Source organism: Felis catus, chromosome E3, assembly GCF_018350175.1.
Source record: "Felis catus isolate Fca126 chromosome E3, F.catus_Fca126_mat1.0, whole genome shotgun sequence".
Classification (NCBI taxonomy): domain Eukaryota; kingdom Metazoa; phylum Chordata; class Mammalia; order Carnivora; family Felidae; genus Felis; species Felis catus.
Genome location: NC_058383.1, coordinates 30,414,956 through 30,435,799, shown reverse-complemented (window position 1 = coordinate 30,435,799; position 20,844 = coordinate 30,414,956). Strand labels below are relative to the sequence as shown.

At 47.8% G+C, this 20,844-nt stretch overlaps 1 protein-coding gene and 1 long non-coding RNA gene across 3 annotated transcripts in view; both read left to right on the top strand.

Moving 5' to 3' along the window:
* Positions 1-20,844, top strand: part of SHISA9 (shisa family member 9) — a 279,798-nt gene that overhangs the window by 98,246 nt on the left and 160,708 nt on the right. The gene's annotated exons all lie outside the window — the stretch shown is intronic.
* LOC111558225 lies at positions 1,773-14,773 on the top strand. The gene is made up of 3 exons (XR_006590934.1): positions 1,773-4,428; positions 5,092-5,135; positions 9,909-14,773. It is a non-coding gene; the product is annotated as an uncharacterized LOC111558225 (long non-coding RNA).

Here is a 20,844-nt window from a genome sequence, read left to right as displayed (position 1 = left end):
CAGGAGAGGCAGTGCAGCTGGTATTTCCAAAATAGAAATCTGCTTCAAATCCCTTACTGATTCCCAGCCACCTATCAGCTTTGGTTATACAATTTTAATGTGCATGAACATCACCTTGTGAGTTTGTAACAATGCAGAGTCCCAGCTCTCAGAGGTCCTGATTCAGTAGAGGTGGGTTGTCTGTATTTGGAAGAGCCTCTGGGGAATTCTATGCAGATGGTCCAGGAACTGAACAGTGGAAAGCTTTGACCTACAGTCCAGACTCCTTCGTATGTGTCTTAGTCTGCTTGGGCTACAATTACAAAATGCTCTAGACAATAGGCTCCAACAGCGTGAATTTATGGTCTCCCAGGTTTGGAGGCTGGACACCCAAGATCAAGGGTCTAGCTGACTCAGATCTCTCTGCCTGGTTTGCAGATGGTACCTTCTTGCTGTGTTTTCTCATGGCCTTTCCTTGGTGTGTGTGCAAGGAGAGGGGGAGCGAGAGAGAGAGAGAGAGAGAGAGAGAGAGAGAGAGAGAGAGAGAGAGAGAGAGAGAGAACTGGCATCTTATAAAGACATGAACTGTATTGGATCAAGGCCCCATCCTGATGTCCTGACTTAACTTTAATTACTTCCTTTAAAGGCCCCATTTCCAAATACAGTGACACTAGTAGGTTAGGGCTTCCAAATAGGAGGCTTTTTGGGGGGGCGAGTAGGGGGACACAAACATCCCGTCCATAATAGTATTGCCCTCAGGGAAGGGGTACACAAACACTCAGTCCGTTATAGTATTGCACTCAAGACTCTTTGAGACCTGACCCTCCACATCCTTTGTGTCTCCTGCCCCTTCTGCTTGGCATTGTCCGGTCCAAATGTACCAAACTACACTAGGCCTGTGATATTTTGGAGGGATGGGTTCCCAGACCTTTGCAGCTCTAAGCATCAAGGCATTCAGAGTGAATGTGATGCTCGTTCCTCTTTGGAGGAATGATACACAAGGGCACAAAGTCTTGATTTCATTCTTGACTGCACGCCTCTGACAGCTCCCCACCCCTGCGCTTCCGTGGGGATTGGTGCTGGAGCAAGAAGCCCAGACGTTAGAATCCCCATCTTGGTTCTCCTGAATCTGGAAGAGCTGGGTGTGCCGAGCTGAACTTGTTCGTGCAGCCTCATGGACAAAGAGGGGGTGTTCCTGTCTTCCCCATGACCGGATGCATGTGTGCTGGGTTCTCCTCTAGAGCAGGGGTGAATCAACCCGGGGTTACCCTGCCTTTCTTCCTTCTCCCCCAGGGGTATTGAGCAATATCTGGAGACACTGCTGATCATCACCCACGGCGGGGGGGGGGGGGGGTGGCTCTTGGCTTGCAGTGAGTGCAAGCCAGGGCTGCAATACACAGGACCCTCTTCCCCCCACACACGCAGAGCAAAGAATTACCCAGTCCACATGATGGCAATGGGGTTGGGAAACTCAGCTCTAGAGGTCCTGCTGAGGGTATGTTGGCAGAGGGCGTGTGTGTAGAACAGTCTTCCACGTATGGAGGCAAGAAGTGACACAGGAGGGGGGCTTCGCATCTGATATTTACCAGCTTGCTCATCATGCCCACTAGCAAAATGTGTCTCAGTCAATGTAGCTACTGCCAGATGTTCAGATGAGCGACTCCTCTGCCCAGGGGACACTGGAAGACTGGGAGCTGGGATACGGGAGAAGGGGACAGAGAAGTGACCCACTCTCTGGGTGGAGGGGGCATGGGTGGGGGTGGGGGGGGGAGGGAGAAGGTGCACCAGTCTCCTGTGACTGCAGCACCACGATCACCACACACGGCCTGGCTGTAACACACTACAAACCAGTTTTCCTAAAGCTTGGGAGGCCAGAGGTCTGAAATCAAGGTGTTGGTAGGGCCACACTGTCTCCAGAGTCTCGAGGGAGGGTCCTTCCTTGCATCATCCAGCTTCTGGTGGCTCCGGGTGTTCGTTGGCTTGTGGCTGGTGGCCGGTGTCCAACCTCATCCCTGTCTTCACGTGACCTCTTCTCTGTGTTGCAAATCTCCTCCTGCCTTTTCTCTTATAAGGACACCTCTCCCTGGATTTAGGGCCCACCTGGGTAATCCAGGATGATCTCATCTTGAGATCCTTAATTGGATTACATCTGCAAAGAGCATTTTGCTAAATAAGGGCACGTTCACGGTTCTGGGGATTAGGAGTTGGACAGTCCTTTTGTGTGTGTGTGTGGGGGGGGGGCAGCTGTTATCTAACTAACCCCAGAATGGGATAAACCACGGAGATGGAAGAGGATAAAGACACTCCATGGAATATGATTTACCACCTAAAAATTCAGGGCAAGAGGCTGACGAAGGAGACAGAAGCATTAACAGGGCACCCACCATGTGCCAGGAACCGGGCCAAAGTGTTCCATTCCTCAGACCCGTTAATCCTCACGGATACTTGGTGGATTGGTTATCTCCATCTTCAGGATGGAAATAGAAGCTCGGAGAAGGCAAACAAGGAGCTCAAGCACCTACAGAAATTGAACACAGGTCTGCTGTTTCCAGAGCCTGTGCTCTTTCTAGGATAAAGGAAGCATTTGCAGCCTCTTACTAGCAGCTGCGGGGAGAGGCCAACTCCAGAACATCTATTTTGCAACAGAGAAGCTGTCACTGCTCGTCCTAGGCCTCCCCCAGCCTGGCGTTCACCTGCTTCCTTTGGCAGCCGGGACCCAGGTGCTGGACAGCCCAGCTGGCCCGGAGCCTCCTGAGGCTGGGGGACGGAGGCAGATTCTGGCTGGTTCAGAGGCAACGCCCCTTTTGGCGCCCTTGCCCACTTGGCACGGCAGAGGAGCCAGTCCCACAGATAAATATTAGTGGGTTTGGATTCCCTACTCCCACTGGTGCTGGGATCAGAGCAACCCAGGCTGGATTTTCTGAGAGAGGCTGGGCAGAGTGAGAGAAAGAGGAGGTTGCAGGGGGACAGACCTGGGTTCAAATCTCATTTTTCCCACTAATGGGCTGTGTGACCAGAGGTGGGTTATTTCAGCCCTCTGAGCCTCCGCTTCCTCGACATTAGACCAAGGGTGATAGGGCCCCTGGGTGGCTCAGTCGGTTAAGACTAAGGGTGATAATCACCACCTTCGCCAGACACACACATCATACATCTTGAATGGTGCCCACTGCATAACAAACAGACTCTCGAAGTTCCTAGGTTGGCTGAATGTGCAGATTCCTGAGATGCTTCCCTACACCAGGTTAGCCTCACTCCGTAGGGCCTGGTCGCTGCTGAACTCTGCAGTGGTAAAGCTGGGATCTCACTGTCGGGTACCTTCTGTCAAATGCAAATGTGTCCATCAATGCTAATGAACGGGGCAGATCAAAAGAGGTTGTTAAAACTCTGCCTTTTGTTCCTTATAAAGGGAAACGTAAACTTCCAACACGGAGCTTGCAGCCCAGAAATTCCACTCCTATGTATCTACCCAAGAGAACTGAAAATTACATCCACACAAAGGAATCTACACTAATATTCATAGAAGCTTTATTCAGATTAGCCCGAAACTGGAGACAACCCAATTGCCCAATAAACAAACTGTGGTACATCCACACAATGGAATAATTCTCAGCAATAAAAAAGAATGAATATGGATACATGCAAAAAAAAAAAAAAACACGCTTGAATCTCAAAAGCATTCTGGGGGGTGAAAGAAGCCAGGTACATACTGTATGAATCTATTCATGAGATTCAAAAAAAGGTAAAACTATAGCGATAGAAAGCAGACCAGGGGTTGCCTGGGGTTGGGATGGAGTAATTGACTTCAAACAGACCTTCCTGAGGTGATGAAAATGTCCTCTCTCCATTGTCATGGGTGTTAACCTGACTAATACGCCACAACTGATCGAATTGTACACTTGAGACGGGTGCATTTTATTATGTGTCAATTATACCTCAATAGCGTTTATTTTTTAAAAATCCGTCTCCGTCTCTAGGCCCTGCTCGCCTCTCTGTGCCTTCACTGTCAGGTGGCCTCTCCCCAGGTGGTGGCAGGGACGGACCTCAGTGACTGTCGCCCTTCAACTCAGCAACCTTAAGGGAAGAGACTTGTTCCTATTTAAAGCTAGCGTATGCGTTGTTATTGAGCTAGCTGGGTCATATGACCTTCCCTGAACCAATCACTGTCTGGGAGTGGTAGTGGAATTGTCTCATTGGTCAGGCCCGGGTCATGTGCTAGATCCCGGAAGTGGGGTTAGTCTTCCAAGGCCACGGCGCACCGAGGCAGAAGAGACAGAGCGCTCATACCGGAAGGTGGAGGAATGGACGGGCTGCGTAGACCTTACCTAGCTATGACCTTTCTGGGACCCTGTCTCTCTTGCAGACCCCTCGTCTTCCAGAGTTAGAGAGATCCGCCTCCGTCTCGCCTTCTGCCGGCTTGAGGTCGGAGAAAGGTGTTGCTGTCAGAAACACGTGGGTTTGAATCTTAGACCGGCTTCTTCTTAGCCCCTTGACCTCGTGCAGTTTTATTGAAGTTCTCCAAGAATCCCTTTTCTCACCTCTGAAGGGAGTATAATCGCAAGGCCCGCACCGAGTTGCTGTCGTATTAAGTGAGATGATTTACGTCAAGTGTTTGCATAATGGCGGGCACCCAGTAAGCGCTAAATGTCCTCTATAACTATTGGTTCTGCGATTTCAGATTTCTTTTAAGAGCTGAACATTTTTGTTTATGACCGGGTGGAGCAGATGTATTGGGGCCCTGCCATACACCCTGGGCGCTTGCATTCCCATCTACCCTCGTGGAATCCTCCTTACTACAGGAACCTCCTACTCCTTCTGCTGGAGGGCTTTCTCTGGCGTGTTCTCTTGCATGCGAGGTGGGCTAGAAGTGCTGAGTGTTGGCGCCCGTGGGAGGAGCCCTCCGCTAGTGATGGGTACCCAACTTTCTCATCTCTTGGGTGAGACAGTTCTGGGGCACATTCTATAGCGTCTGACAGGGCTCCCCCCTTCCCCACCAGTTGTTCCTGGTAGTAATATGACCTTTAACAAGGGATGGGCTTACATTCCTTTCTTGTCTATCTTCCCTGTTCCTTCCTACCTACTAAACAAACTATTTGCATCCAAACTTTATTTCAGAACCTGCATCTGAGGGAACCCAGCCTGAGATCCAGACCTTATGAGTGAGTTGAAATATCCTTTTTTTTTTTTTTCTCTCTCTCTCTTGGCTGGAATCACACGATTGTCTAGTGTTACAGTGTAGGGTACTTATCTCCTGCAGGCCAGAGGCATTGAGTGGCAGCTCTTTAAGGTTTTGATGAATAAAATATGGTAAAAAATAATGAATTATTCCCTAGTAAATGCAGGTTGATGGATAGGTAGACCCTATAAAAACATTTATAGCGAGGAATGCAAAGGGGGATGTGAATCCCAAAAGGCAAAAAAGAGAGGGAGTCACTGATGGGGGAGTTCTCAGTAAATATTGGTTGAGTGATTGATTAGCCTGGCTCCTTGCACCGGGCTATGACTCAGTGTCAGAATAGTCAGCTGTGGGCTTGTGTGCATCCTAGTGGCTTTGCAGAACTGCAGGGCTTAGAAGGCTGAGCACACAGCCTCAGGCCACTCCTGTAGCCCTGTGATGTTGCCAGAGAAGGCCTCGTCTGAGAAGACATTGGCTAAACAAAGTGCCGCTGGGCACCCTGGCTATGGTGGGTCTTACCCCATGCTTTTTGGAAATGATTTCGCTAAGGGTCCGCAGCCTCCAATTTTAATCCCTCTCTTGCCATTGTTTTCCTGAGTGACCTTGGTGAGTCCCCTGCTGTCTCTGGCCCTCAGTTTCTTCCTCTGTCCGGTGGAATGGTTTGGATGAAGAGGTCCCAGTGTGTTTTGTGAGCGGTAGGAGCGCTGTTGCCTTGTCCATGGTGTATCCAGCCCCTGTGCCCTCTCCGTGATCCGCGTGGGTAGCAAATGGACACTGGCCCATTTTACAGATGGGATAACTTAGGCAGAGCGAGCAATCTGATGCAGTCCCACATACTGTGCCACGTTTAAAAAACTTCAGTGCAGAAACTTGTGTCATTCTTGAGACTTGACAGTCAGAGGTAGGGAAACTTAGGCAAGTATCATAGGAAATAGCGGTGTTTAGGTGAAGCATGCCCGCGTGGAAAGCAGGTGAGTGCTACGGTCTGATAAACATGAGTTTGAATCGTAGGTTGGCCACTCACTGGCTCTCTGAACCTCAGTGTCTTCCCTTGTAAAATGGGGAGAAATCCTATCTATGTCCCAAGGTTAGAGGTTGGGCTCACGTGAGACAGTTCTGCTGCCACACTGGCCCCCAACACATGCATTTGTTGCCGTGCGATTAATCTGTTAGGAAATGGTTTTGACTATAATGCGGATTTCACACTTGCTTGTGTGCAGTTTCATCAGCGAGAGACAATAGGCGAATGAAAACTGCACTCACCCGAACTGAGCCATGCAGGACTACCCCCAGGGCACACATGCGCACACCTCAGATGTCTCCCAGGTGAACTATGAGCCCTACCCATTCACGCCTGCTGGTAAAGCTTCCCATCTGATTTTGGATAGCCAACAGGAGTCCCACGTCTTCACAACCCCAGTTGCAGCCCTTACAACACACACCTCCAGCAGCCGCCTTCAGGTCATTTCCAAGGTAAACTGTCACATTTATTGTCAGGTGCATGCATTTTAAGACTGCAGACTCCATGTAAAACTGTGCTACCATTTGGATGAGGTTCCTGTGTTTTTTCCTTTCAAATGCCTCGCTGGTGAGGTTTCTGAGTGCTGTCCCCCAGCCTCGCTTTCCCAGAAGCTCTGTGATGTTTGCTGCGTGATTTTGCCCGGTGCATTGACGTTTAGGGATGCACGTGCTGTACTGTGGCAGAACTGGGTGCAGCGGAGTGCCTAGGATAGTGCATGGCACAGAGTGAAGGTTAGAGTGTCCTTCTACCTTCGTTCTTCATCCTCATGTGATATAAGGTAGAAAGGCACGGTTGTGACTCTTGATTGTTGGTAAGAGGAACCCCTCAAGATTTATAGGTGAAAAAAGAGGGATTTAGAGAATTCTCTAGGGATCTTGCACGGACAGGAATGGAAGTTGGCTTCAGGGAAGTCACACTGATGCCCTTTGGTTGTAAGAAACAGAAAACCCAGCTCACTTCCTAAGACAAAAAAAAAAAAACAAAACCAAACCAAACTTATTGGCTTGTGTCTAAAAAGTTCGCGGAAGATTTGTTTCTGTCACAGATGGATCCAGGAACTCAAGCCACAGCCGTGTCCCTGGGACTTCGTTTCCGTCTCTCAGCCCTGCCTTCTGCCACGTTGGCTCTATTTTCGGGCAGGCTTTATCCTAGCGGTACCATGATGGTAGCCAGCAATGATTGGCTTACATCCATACAGCTTCGAGCCAGTGGGAAAGAGAGGGTGCTCTTTCTTCTAGCCTCAGCTGCCTAAATCCTGAGATTTGCTGGCTCTCATTGGGTCATATTCCCATCCTTGAAATTACAACTGTGGGCGGAGGGACACCATGTTCTTATCTGGCCAGGCTTGGGGGCCACACCATGCCCTGGAATTAGGGTGTGGTCAGCCCTTATGGGAATGACTGGCGCTGAGGCTGGGAAAAGAATGGTTCTCCAAAGGAAATTCAAAGTATTAGTACCCACGTTAAGAAGAATGAATATTGGGCAGGCAAACAACAGAATTTCATTATACGAAGTTACTCAAACCAGGGATTTGGAAGCCATTTAGATTTTCTTTCCTACTCTGTGCTTCATCCTTTGCTTTGCCGAAAACTTTTCTTTCTCTGCTCGTCTGATTCACATGGTCTTCATAATGGGCGGAATCTGCCAACCCCCACGCTTGCCCCACACCATTACAGAGCCAGCCACCAGAAGGGGGTGACTATCCAATTCAAAATTCTAAAGGAAGGAGTCTATCCCAGCTTGGATCAGGGGCCCGCTTGTATTCATATGGCCTGACTCAGGCATGGGGGTGTTGCTGTTCCGTCATACAAAGACATGCCAGGAGCCCACTGTTATGTCTGTAGATGGGGAGAATGAGAGGAGTAGTCAGCGTGAGTTGGTCAGTTCATAACAAGGCAGGTGTTTTCCACCTGCTCCTACCTCTACTGCTTTCGGGATTCCAGTCCAAGATGGCTTAGCCCATCACTGACAAAGCGGAGGAGGCTAATTATGAGATACCACCGTCTGAGACCAGAATCTTCCCTTCCCGCAAGCAAAGAAGGAGCCTGTTTGGTCCTTGGAATCTAGCCCATTAGGAAGGATAGAGGGGAACACAGAGGAATGGAGTTGGTGGGGGTAGAGGCAGTGAACAGTACCAGCACCTCTTTGCCAGTGACCCGACTTCGCAGCTTCCCTTTCACCTCCTGGCCCTGCTAGACTTGGTAATGAACAGTAACGCTGACTCATGTCTCACAGAAGTCAGGTCGTTGCGACGTTCTTTTTTCCCTCAGATGAGGGAAATTGGATCATAGGCATTTAGCCTCATTCCAGAATTAGTGAGATACGAGAGCAGGAAGTAATTTCAGTTTATCGTTTTGGTCCACTTGGGCATTGTTTGGTCCACTGGCAGACGGTCATGGCAGACCCAATTCTTCAGCCCTCTTCCACACACACAGTCTTTTCTGTGTGACGTTGCAGTTGTCATCGCAAAGAGGCAGAGCTGGTTCCCCAACCTCTTAACTTTGGTGTGGCCTTCGATGTGCTTTGACAAGTTTGACAGAGGTGACCGTGCACTGGTTCTGAGCCCAGAGCTGAAGAGACCCTGTGTGTCTCTACTTGGACTTATTGCACCTCCATCACTGCCCAGACGGGCCTGCTGGAGGATGACAGACATGTGAAGCATCCCTGGGACCCCCGGTAGCCCCGTCTGAGATTTTCGACAGTCGGCCCGTCCTGACGTGTCAGTGAGCTTAGCTGAAGATCTCGTGGCCGATCCTTGCCTCAGCCACTGGTCCTAGACTTAGGAGCTAAATACATTTTGTTTTAATGTTTATTCATTTATTTATTTTGGGAGAGAGAAAGTGAGCGAGCAGGGGTGGTACAGAGAGAAGGAGAAAGAGAGTCCCAAGCAGGCTCTACGCTGTCAGTGCAGAGCCCGATGCGGGACTCAAACCCACAAACGGTGCGAGCCGAAACCAAGTGTCAGACGCTTACCAGACAGAGCCACAGCATTTTTTTTTGAAACTTCAGTTTTTTTTTTTTTTGAGGGGGGGAGCTGATTTTTTTTTAATGTTTTATTTATTTTTGAGACAGGGAGAGACAGAGCATGAACAGGGGAGGCTCAGAGAGAGGGAGACACAGAATCTGAAATAGGCTCCAGGCTCTGAACTGTCAGCACAGAGCCTGACACGGGGCTCGAACCCACGGACCGTGAGATCATGACCTGAGCCGAAGTCGGCCGCTTAACCGACTGAGCCACCCAGGCGCCCCGGGAGCTGATTTCTAAAGTAGCGTTCTGTGACACATCACTGATGTATGTTTGGGATGGAACTAATAGTTCTATATCTGAGTATCTATTATGCAACAGACATTTTGTGTACCATGGCTTTAGTTTTCCCAGTACATTTAGGTAGGTTACATTTGGTAGACAACTGGGATGGGGATCAAAGAAACAAGTGACTTACATGGGGCCAACCAGCTAGCAAGGGGGTGGTTTGAAATAACACAGCAGATAATTGCCAGTCTGTCATTCTGCCTACTTCTCTGTTGTGCATCCACACCCATGTTGGTGATACCTATTAGTCCAAAGAGCTCAGTAATTCAGAATGAAGGTGTGTGTATTTGTGTGTGTGTGTGTGTGTGTTTGTGTGTGTGTGTGTGTGTAGGCAGGGTGGAGGGGCATTCTCATGGATGGTGTCATCCCGAGGTTGATTTTGTCTTCCTGTAACTCTGTTTTGATAATTTCTACCCATAAAGGTCTTGGATTTGTTGGTGGTATTAACATCATACGTAAAAGAGCAAAAAATTTGAGCAGACAGTTCACCAAAGAAGATACACAAATGGCTGATCAGCTCCTGAAAAGATGCTCAACATCATTAGCCCCCGGGGAAATGCAAATGAAAACCGTAATAAGATACCACCCTATAGAATGACTGCATTAAATAGAGTATCCAGCGATGACAAAAATGTGGAGGCCACTAGAATTTTCATATATGGCAGGTGTCGAAGTCTACAACCAAAAGGAGTTTGGCACTTCTTCCATAAAGTTAAATCTGCACTGGACCGTATGACTCATCAGTTGCACTCTAGGTATTTACTCAAGATACATGTAAACATGTCAGTGGAAAGACTTGTACGCTGATGTTCATAGCAGCTTTATTCATAATAGTTCTGGAAGCAACCCAAAAATCCGTCTATAGGTTAATAGGTAAACTACTCGTGGGATGTTACTTAACAATGAAAATGAGTTAACTAGTGATATATGCATTAATATGGATGAATTCCAAAGAAATTATGTGGAGGGAAAGAAGGCAGATATAAATGAGAACATACCATGTAATTCCATTAATGTGAAGTCTAGAACTGACAAATCACATCTATAGTGTCTGAAGGGAAATAAGTGGGGTTTTTTTTTCCTGTGGCTGAAGGTGTAGTATTTAATTCATATAAGGCCCAAGGGGGCTTTTGAGGATGACGGAAATGTTCTGTAGCTTGGTGATGGTGATGGCTAAACGAGTATATAAATTTGTCGAAAGCCTTCAAAATGTACAATTAAAATGAGTGCATTTAATTGTACATAAATTATACCCAATAAAGTTGATTTTCAAAAAGACCTAAAATTAGGTCTTTTGAAAGTCACATGGTTAGGAATTCTTGGGAGATGGTGGATGGTGAGGTATAAAACCAGCTTCCAAGAATTAGGGGGGAAAAAGTCCCTGAGCTGCCCAAGGTAATTCAGGACCACAGACAGCCCCTAAGTGTCCAATGATGTATCTAATGCAGGTAAAGCCAGTAGCACAGAGCCTGGCAAGAGAGTTAAGCTCTTACTAAAAAGGCAGTTCAGAAAACCCTTTAATGAATGCCTACTATGTGCCAAGTATCACGTAAGACCCTATTTATATGCATTATTTCATTTTATTCTCACCAGCCACTATTATTATCGTCACTTTGCATTTGAGAAATCAAGCATTTTCCTTAGTGCAATTTTGTAAGGAAAAGGAAAGTGTGGAGAAACACACACACACACACACACACACACACACACACACACACACACACACTAAACTTTGCCATGTTTCCTGAAAGGGGAAAGGGCATTCTTGCTTCTCTTGTGTAATCATGTTCTGCTTCCAGGATGTCTGAAGGCAGGGTAGTCATCAGGCAAAGCAGCTGTATGTGCCAGTGTGGAGGAACCACAGGTACACTTCCCCTAGCCTCTGGCAGATTGTTTTTTACATACAAAATTACTTGTCAGGCAGACTTTTTTTTCCTCCCTTAGTTCTCATAGGATAGAAACAACAGTGTTATATAACATGCATCAGCAGCGTTGGTTTTGCAGAGCCTCTGACCAAGATTGGGGGGTGGGCAGCAGCAAGGGAGAAGGTAGTTGTAGCTAAGGGAGCCTTGAAGGCTGGAGTTCAGGGCAGACTGCCGGGTGAGAGCATGGGGCGGAGACGAACCCTTCGCCTTGGAGATTGGGCAAAGGGACAAGCTGGGGAGCTCGAACCCGGGATCCTTGCCCGCCCGCCTCTCCTCCAGTTCACACTGTTGCCCTGTGGTTCCACACCCATCTCTTGCCTGAACTTTAGAAGTGACTTCCTAAGTCCTCTCCGTTCCAGCCTTTCCTTGGCTCAACCTTAGAGCTTTGTACACGTGTATCAGATTTTTTTTTTTTTACTCCATTCTATCAAATGTATGAAACATTCTTCCCAACTGAACTTCCTCATGTAGAGTCAGTCCTTCATAAGCCTGAGGTGTCGTTCAAGATCAGGGTCCTGAGTTCTTCACTGGCCTCCTTCCTTGCTTCTGTGCACCCTTGATCCTCCTTCCACTGAACTGTTTGCAGGTCTCTGAATACATCATGTTGTGCTGTATTTTGCGTACATATTTCCCTCCACCTGCGGATCCACCTCTCCAACTGCTAAATGTCCTCAAAAAGCAAGAGCTCAGTTGTCAGTTTGTCCCAGAATCTTCCTCATCTCCCTTCCCCCATTACCATTCTGGCTGGATGAGAGATCCCTTTGTTGTTCTCTGACAGTATCCCTATTCCAGTCCCTTATGCAAACTTGTACTTGGTAATATACACATCTGTTTAATCATTCTGTACTTCGCTCTCTTTTCTCTAGTTCTCTTCCCTTCCTCCACTTCCTGCAGAGCAACTAGGGATAATTGTTTTAGGACCCCACTCTTACTAACACTGTTCCAGCTACCATGGGTTTTGGGGTTGGGGAGGAGGCTTCTCCCACATGCACCATACTCCTACTGCCTCAGGGCCTTTGCATGTGCTGTTCCTACTACCTGGGATACTCTTATCCTTCCCCATAGTTTCCCATCTCATAGCTAACTCCCATGCTTCCTTCAGAATTCAGCTCAAGCATTTCCCCCAGGACCCCCTCTTTGTGCTTTAATGTCACCCTGCATGTTTCTTTAAACACATGTCCTAACCCTGTGAAATTATGTATTTGCTGATGTGATCGTTTGCGAATTCTCTTCCAGGCTAGGCTGTCATAAGCTCCGCAGAGGTGGAGACCACATGTCATATCTGTGTTGCCTACCACTGAATTACTGGCATCTGGCACATAGTAGAGGCTCAAGAAATTTTTATTGAATCGCTCATTGGCTCTTTCTACCTCATCCCCTCACGTTAGAGTAAAAAGTTCCTAATAGTAATCGTAATGTCACATAATTCAGCTCACAAATGACTTTGACATGCAATGCCTTCTATATTTCTGCTCGAACTCTCTGAGATTGACAGCATAGGGTTATTACCCCATTTTTCAGAAGAGAAGCTTAAGGCTCGGAGAGGTTAAGTGACTCAAGAAGGACACCCAGCTATTCAGGAGCCTCTCTCTGTCTCCTGCTCTTGCCATGCTCCCGACTCCAGCTTCTGTAAATGGAAAAGATATGCCTGACCGATTGGTCAGTGCCGTGGGTTCATTTCCGTGACTCATAGAGGAGGTTGCGAGGCTAAGGAGGGTGGTGTGTTTAGAGCCCAGAGAAAGCTACAGTATAATGCAGGCCCTTATTACATTACCCTTTGGAAGATGAATTGGAGCCGCCAGGCATTTGCCTAAATCAATAAGCAGCATGGCATTAACTAGAGCGAGGTCCACTTCTCGTCCCCAAAAGAGGAGCAGTTGGCTAGAGGGACTATGCACTAATCCCACACACCTGTTCTTTGCCAGTGACCATAAGCACAAAAGCTCCATAAAAAGAAGGCAGACTGGAAGGAGTGCGCTGGGCTCTGGAGCCACACAGACCTGGTTTCATATCCTGGCCCTGACGGTTTCCGGCCCGGTGGCCTGGACCTCAGTCTTCCTAGTTGAGCAAATGGGGATCATAAGCCGTTCCTCATCCATCATCCCCCATGGTTGTTGGCCTGCTTGATTCTTTTCTCTCTTGAGTCCTATTTCTTTTTTCAACTCCATCTATACAGTGTGCCCTGCATCCCTCTGCTTCTGGGCACCACCTTGGTCCAGGCCACCATCATCTCCCTGCTGGTGGCCTGCATTAGCCTCCTCCCAGGTTTCCTGATTCCAGTCAGACCATCCACCCGCAGAGTCCTCACTATGCCCTGCGAGGCGTGCATCATCTGGTCTGTGCCTCCCTTTCTTGCTCATCTACACCTCCCTGTGCCTTTCCTACTCAGTCACAAGTGCACTGGCCTCCTTTCCTTCCTCCAACACTTGACGCTTGTTCCCCACCCCAGTGCCTTTGCACTTGCTGCTACCACTGCTTGGTGTGCTATTCGCTGTAATGTTTGCATGCCTCCTTGTCATTCATATTTCAGCTCAAATGCCACTTCTACAAATGGTCTCTTTTTCTAAAAAAACTTCCTGCCTGGCCAGTTTGTTTCTTCTACATCTGCCTGTTTAAAATTTTTTTATAGCATTGATCACATTCCAAATGATCTCATTCATTTGCATGTTTTCATGTTTATGGCCTGACTCCCTCATTAGAACATAAACTTCAAGAGAGAGGGATCTGGCCTATTTTTTTTTTTCCTGCTCTATCACCAGTGCCTTACACAGTGTCTGATGCATAAAACATCCCCATAGAATTTTTGAATTAAAAATAGCAAACAGTCACTGAGTAAAGAAAAGCTTCTTTTCCTTCTTCCTATCATGCTAAGGTCTGAGGATGCTTAGAGGTGCGTTTCTGGTGCAGGTGAGCACTAACATAGGAGTTTTAGAGTCATAAGCAAACGTTGCTTGTCTTAAGCTGCCCCACTGGACTTCACAAGCCCACTTGCTAGAGCTGGCCTGATTTTTCCACTACTTGGAGTGGGGAGCAGGTATGGAATCCTGAACATCACTTCCAGGGACCCTCCAGCCCAGAAATGGGCACCTTTGCTTCATAGTGAGCAACAAGGGGCTTGTAGCAGATATGGGCCCTTCCTCCATCCGTGTATCCATCCCGCCCTCTCTCCATCCAGCCAACAGATACAGTAAAACCTTGGTTTGCAAGCATAATTTGTTCCAGAAACATGCTTGTAATCCAAAGCGCTTGTATGTCGAAGCGAATTTCCCATAAGAAATAATGGAAGTTGAGATGATTCGTTCCACAACCCAAAAATACAATACAAATATAATATACTGTATAATATACACTAATCTATACAAATATATACTAACATAATACAAAATAATAACAAAAATACAAAATAAAAAAGGTAAATAGATTAACCTGCGCTTACCTTTGAAAACCTCTGTGGCTGGTGTGAGGGAGGCAAGAGAACAAGAGAGGAGGGTTATTGTGTAGGACGACTTTCATTATCACTAACGGAATCACTGCTGTCTGTTGGCTTGATGGAACCTTTTTCTGCATGGGGGTCATTGTATGCACTCGCACGGGTGTTGACTACAGTGCAGTGTTAATAAACTCTTGTCATATACTGTATTTAATGTAACTGGCGGTAAGGCATCAGAGGAAAGGGTCTATATCCGCAGGCAGGCTGACCTAGAATGAAGCAAAACATTCCTAGGCTTACTCTTGTCTGGAAAAGCAAAGGACTGTCCGGAGGTGCTTGGAAGTGACAAAAGATACACCAGTGCCAGTTGTGGGTACCTTCCCGCGTTCTGAAACATCACTGATTTCTGCCAAAGACCGCAGCCTGAGACTGAACATCCGAGCATGGGACACGATCACCCACAGTCCCGCAGCGAGAGAGAGAAGAACCACTGACTCATTCGCGATCACGTGATGTTCGGCGTCATGTACTACTTGTATTGCAAGACATCGCTTGCTTATTAAATTAAAATGCATTAGAAATGTTTGCTCGTCTCATGGAACACTCGCAGAACAAGTTACTCGCAGAGAACAGTTTCTCTGCAAGTCCTGGGCTCCGTATCCAGGATGCAACATTGAACAAAACTTGCATTTTTCCCCTCAGCAGCTCACAGCTGGGTGTGAGGTCTCCGTGATGGATCATAGCTGTCCCCAGGAGCACTGCTGCCCCCTCAAAAGCTCGCCTTTCCTTACCAGTTCCTCCCTGGCCAGATAGAGCCTACCTCTTTGGCCAAGTTGATCTCTTGTTTGCCTCTCTGTGTCCCATAGCTGATCTCTCTTTGTATGTTGGGCTCCAGTCTCATTGTGGCTGATCCATATTTAGGATGCCTGTCTTTGTCCCCAGCCTGGGCTTGGCCAATCCCTGACTCCCTGCTCTAGCTCCTATCAGGCTTTGCAACCTGCCTGGCTCCTCCCCCACATCCAAGGTAGGACCATGCCCTCCTCTCTTTGGCTGTTCTGTTCCTTGTCAGGGCCAGGTAGCCCCCAATATGGCTTCTGTGGTACACCCTCTACCCTCCTCAGCCATCTCGAGGCTTGCAAATCAGGGGCTGGGTGCAGTTCTACCCTGATGATTTTGTGTCCTGAAATCCTCATGAAGAACTTATTTTAAGGAAGGGTTCTGTGGCTCTGATCAAGTTTCACAAACACTGATCAGATCAAATGAAGGCGCAAACCGGTTTCTTCCCCTTTTTAGCAAAACGTCAAAGTAGCGCCTAGGTTCACAGTTCTCAAATTTTCGAGTACCCGAGGCTCGTTGAGGAAATTGATAAAATACCAATTCCCTGGCTTCACCTCCACGAATTCTAATTCCGTGTGTGGTAGGACTCTGGAATCCGCCGTTTGAAAGAACTCCCCGGGAATTCTGATGTAGGTCCAGGGGTAATATCAAGAATGTTTAGGGGTTCCTGGGTGGCTCAGTCGGTTAAGCGTCCGACTTCAGCTCAGGTCATGATCTCGCAGGTTTGTGAGCTCAAGCCCCGCATTGGGCTCTGTGCTGAGAGCTTAGAGCCTGGAGCCTGCTTCAGATTCTGTGTCTCCCTCTCTCTCTCTCTCTCTGCCCCTCTCCCACTCACACACTCCCTCTCTCTCTCTCTCTCAAAAATAAATAAACATTAAAAAAAAGAATATTTAACAAATGTTATGACATAAGCACCATCCTGTCGACAAAATCTTGTAGGTCCCCCTCAACCTTTCACCAAATGCCTGGCTTGCCTTTTTGGTTTCTGGATTGGAAGGAGATTTAGGGGAGGTTGAGGGGGTTGTGTAGCATTTGGATGATCCAGCGGATATTTTGGGTTCCCAGGGCAGTGCTAGTACCAACAAATATGGATGTGTTTCTGTATTTTAATAACTGGTATGAGTTCCAAGCTCTTCTGTGATCTGGGTAGAAGGTCTGCCGGAATGCAGCCCATAAGGAAAACTGGAAGTCTTGGACCAGTTCCCACCTCACCCTATAACTGTGCGTTCATGTTCACTACTATCTAGAAGAGGCTTCTTCCTTGCTGCTCGGCAAAGTTCTAGCACCATGCTCGTGATTGCCTTTGGCTCACTGGCAGAATTTGTTCCTTTGGGGACTGATCTATAGGATTAATGAAGTCAAAGCGGATTTGCTTTGACTGTCTTTTGTGAGAAATACAATAGCAATTTATAGCAGAACAGGCACTTTTTGCAAGCGTTTGATCAGGGTCAGAGCAAATGCTTCCCCTGTTCTCGTCAAACTCTTCCCAAGCTCAGATCGTTCGGCTAGATGTCCACTGAGCCAGATGTCCAGTTTTTTGATGAAGGGGGTCAACGGCGGCCCCTTTCTTTGACAGCTCTCTGGTCCTCTACTGTGTAGAATGCTAGATACTGAAACAGACTTTTTTGTTTTGTTTTGTTTCAGAAGAAAAGTGGAGGCAAGTGACTCCCTGATTCAGGGTCAGTGCCCTGCTCCCTATTCCTCTCTTCATGTCATCTTGTTTTATTTCCAGTACAGCTCCTTTTGCAATCTAAAATGCTGTTTTGTGCTTATTTGCAATGTATCTCCCTTTACTAAAGTTGCGTAACAGCAGGGCCCTTTTCCTTGTCCGTTGCTGTGTCCCCGATGCCTAGAAGCATCCCTGGGACAGAGTTGACTCTTTGCGGAACGAACTAACTCAAGGAGGATGTTGGTTAAAGTAATGCTAGCTTCCGGAACAGATAAACTCCAGCATCTCAGCGGCTTTAATGCAACAAATGTATTGTGCAGTCACAGGAAGTCCGATTGTATATTTCTGGACAGCATTTGGGGACTGGAGATGGCAATAGCATGCGCTGCCTCATGCAGTCCCTCAGGGACCCGGGATGATGGAGGAAGGTCCCGCTTTATTTATTTTTTTAAAGTGTATTTATTTATTTTGAGAGGGAGAGACAGTGCAAGCGAAGTAGGGGCAGAGAGACAGAGAGAGGGAGACAGAGAATCCCAAGCAGGCTCCACACTGTCAGCGCAGAGCGCGACGTGGGGCTCGAACTCGCAAAACCGCGAGATCATGACCTGAGCCCAAAGCAAGAATCAGACGCTTAACCTCCTGAGCCACCCAGGCGCCCCAAAGGTCCCCCCCTTTATCATATGGCTTTCAGGGTTGGTCTAGGTATCATTTTTAGCCAGTAAACAGCAGGGAATGCTGTGGACCCAGGAGGGAAGGATCCCCTGGGAGTTTTTAATGGGCTCGACCTGGAAGTAGGCATGTCAGTTCTGTGCATAGTCTTTTGGCCAGAACTCAATCACATGGTTACATCCAGCTGCAAGGGGGAGCCTGAGAAATGTCTAGCTGTGGGCCTGGGGGAAAGAGAAACAGGTCTGGTCGTTAGTTAAGCACTTCCTTTTGTGGGGGCTTTTGTGGTCACTTTGTGATTCCAGAGCTGGACTTTGAGGTGCTTTACTTAGTTTCCGAAAGGACCCCAAATGACATCTCTCCTCCTCCTCACTGGCCCAACAGGCTCCACGAACATTGAATCCCACCTTTCTTAAGTACTCTGTCCGCTTTTTTGACATGTTTACAATTTTCCTTCGGGGTGGGGTGAAATAGGTATAGGGGATGAAGGGGCACAGGCATCCAGTTATAAAACAGATAAGTCACAGAGATGAAAAGTATAGCACAGGGAATATAGTCCGTAATACTGCACTCATGGCAGATAATGACCACACCTATCAAGGTGAGCACTGTGTGGCGTATCACACTGAGTCACTTTTTTGTACGCCTGAAACTAGCCTCAGGTTGTATGTCACCTATACATCAGCAATAAAAATTAAATTTTCTTCCATTGTAGAAAGGCAAATAAAGTTAACATTTACGTTGACACTTACAGTCTCTCCTTGAAAAGCCACGTGAGTATTTCACAAGGCTGCCCAGTGCGGCAGTTAAACACGTAGCTTCCAGGACCCTGTTTCCTGTTTGAATCCCTTCCCTGCAGTTCCTAGCCCCGTGACCTTGTGCCGATTCCTTGTGCCTCAGTTTCCTGATCTGTAAGACCCGATATCAGTAGTACCCACGTTACAAGCTTCTTCGAGAGATTCAATGTGTTTGTTCTTTTTAGTGGGAGTAATTGAAGGTTTTAAAGTGTTTTTAAGGCAAAAGTGTGAGTCAGTGTAAAAAACGTGTAAGTTTTTCACGGGTAACTTTGATTCCTTACTGGGTATTATTCTAAGTGTCTTACCTGTATCATCTCATTGATTGCTTACTATGAGGTGGGTGTTAGAAAACCATTTTACAGGTGTGGACAGATAAGTGGTTTGTCCAGGGTTACAATGTTAATGACAGAGCAAGGATTTCCGCTGGAATTCTGCCTCTAGAGCCCACACCACTAATCATGATGCCCTGTCTTGGTTTAAGTAACACAAGATAGTCCATGGATATGGCAGAAGTAATGAAATGTGTTCATTCACTTACAAACTCAAGAAATACTTATTGAACATCTACTATGTGCCTGGCTTCCTTGAAAATGCTGGGATCGGTAAATCTCCTGGGGAGTTTCAGTGTACTGGTGATGAGCCCATAAGCAAAGACATACACCAGATAATTTCATGCCCAGATAAGTCCTGGGAAGAAAATAAAGCCGGAAAATGGGATAGAGTGGCCGGAGAGATCTTGTGTGGCTGCCCCAATGGAAGAGGCCACAAGGGGCTGGGAAAGGAAGGTTTTTGTCATTTCCCCGGCTGCGGCTTGTCCTTGCTGATAAGCCGGGCCATGTCACCGTTATGAATTCAATCCAAATTTCAAGACGGTCAGGCCTATTAAGTCAGACCTTCCGTCCAGTGTGCTGAGCACAGATTTATTATATGTCAATGTTTGTTTAAATCCGTAACTCTCTCACAGCGGAATTGAGAAGGCAGGCTCCAAATAACCATCAGAGCCCATTAATTTTCTCCAAATGCAACAGCATATTAATCAGACCATCACCAAGAAGCTGTGGTCTGGAGGTGACGCTGATGCTAGACAGATAATCTCATCTGCTCCCCTCCTCCAGCCCCTTTCCTGGGGAGAGGCAAGTTTCCCTCCGTGCCTGTGTATTCTGTGTGTGCGAGATGAATGTCGCGTCACAGCCTATCTGTGCAGAAGAGACCTTAGTGAGGGAGGCTGTTTTTTCCTTGAACCTCAATTCAAGTCCTGTCTGGGCCGACACAGGATTTTTGAGCTGCTTCTAAATGTGAGAGACATTCTGGATACGGGATCCAGGCTCCCAGAGAGCAGGGTTCCCAGGTCCTTTGGGGGGGGGGGGGGGAGGGCAGGGACTGCCGTGACACAGAGGATTTCCTGGGCCTGCCGCTGGGGGAGCCAGGATGCATTCCTGCCCTGATCTCTACTATCAGCTCTCTTGTCTCATCTTCCAGGAGATAGAGCTCAGAGAAGGTGTAAATGACCCCTAAACACACAGCAAGTTTTTGAGAGAACGAGTATTCACTGTAAAGCAGCCGGGGCATGTTCATAAGTTTGATGGGGCTTCCTCCTGCCTCAAGTCCTCCGTGGCTCCCCATTGTTCTAACTAGGGAAGTTAAACTCCTTACCTGAGTCTCCTGTTCACCTCCCAGGTATCTGATAGCTTGGTTTCCTCCGCCTAAAGCACGCTCCCTCTACTCCACCTGGCTAGTTTCCCCTCATCCTTCAAGCTTCGGTTGTAACGCCATTTCTCCTGGGATGTCTTCCTGGAAGCTCTCACCTGGAGCAGCCGCTCCTGGTCTGTGTTCCGCCTCCCCCCGCCCCAGTCCCTCCCCGCCTCAGCGCTCTGCCTGGTGCTGGCCACAGGAAAGAGACCTGACTAAAGGCGCTCACATCGAAGATGATGCGCGGGAGTGCGGGTCTCTCTTCAGGGGACCTGGTTTGCTATTTTCTAGGACGGGCAAACAGGAAGGCTGGAAGTGTATTCATGCCCCAGGTCTGCCCCACTC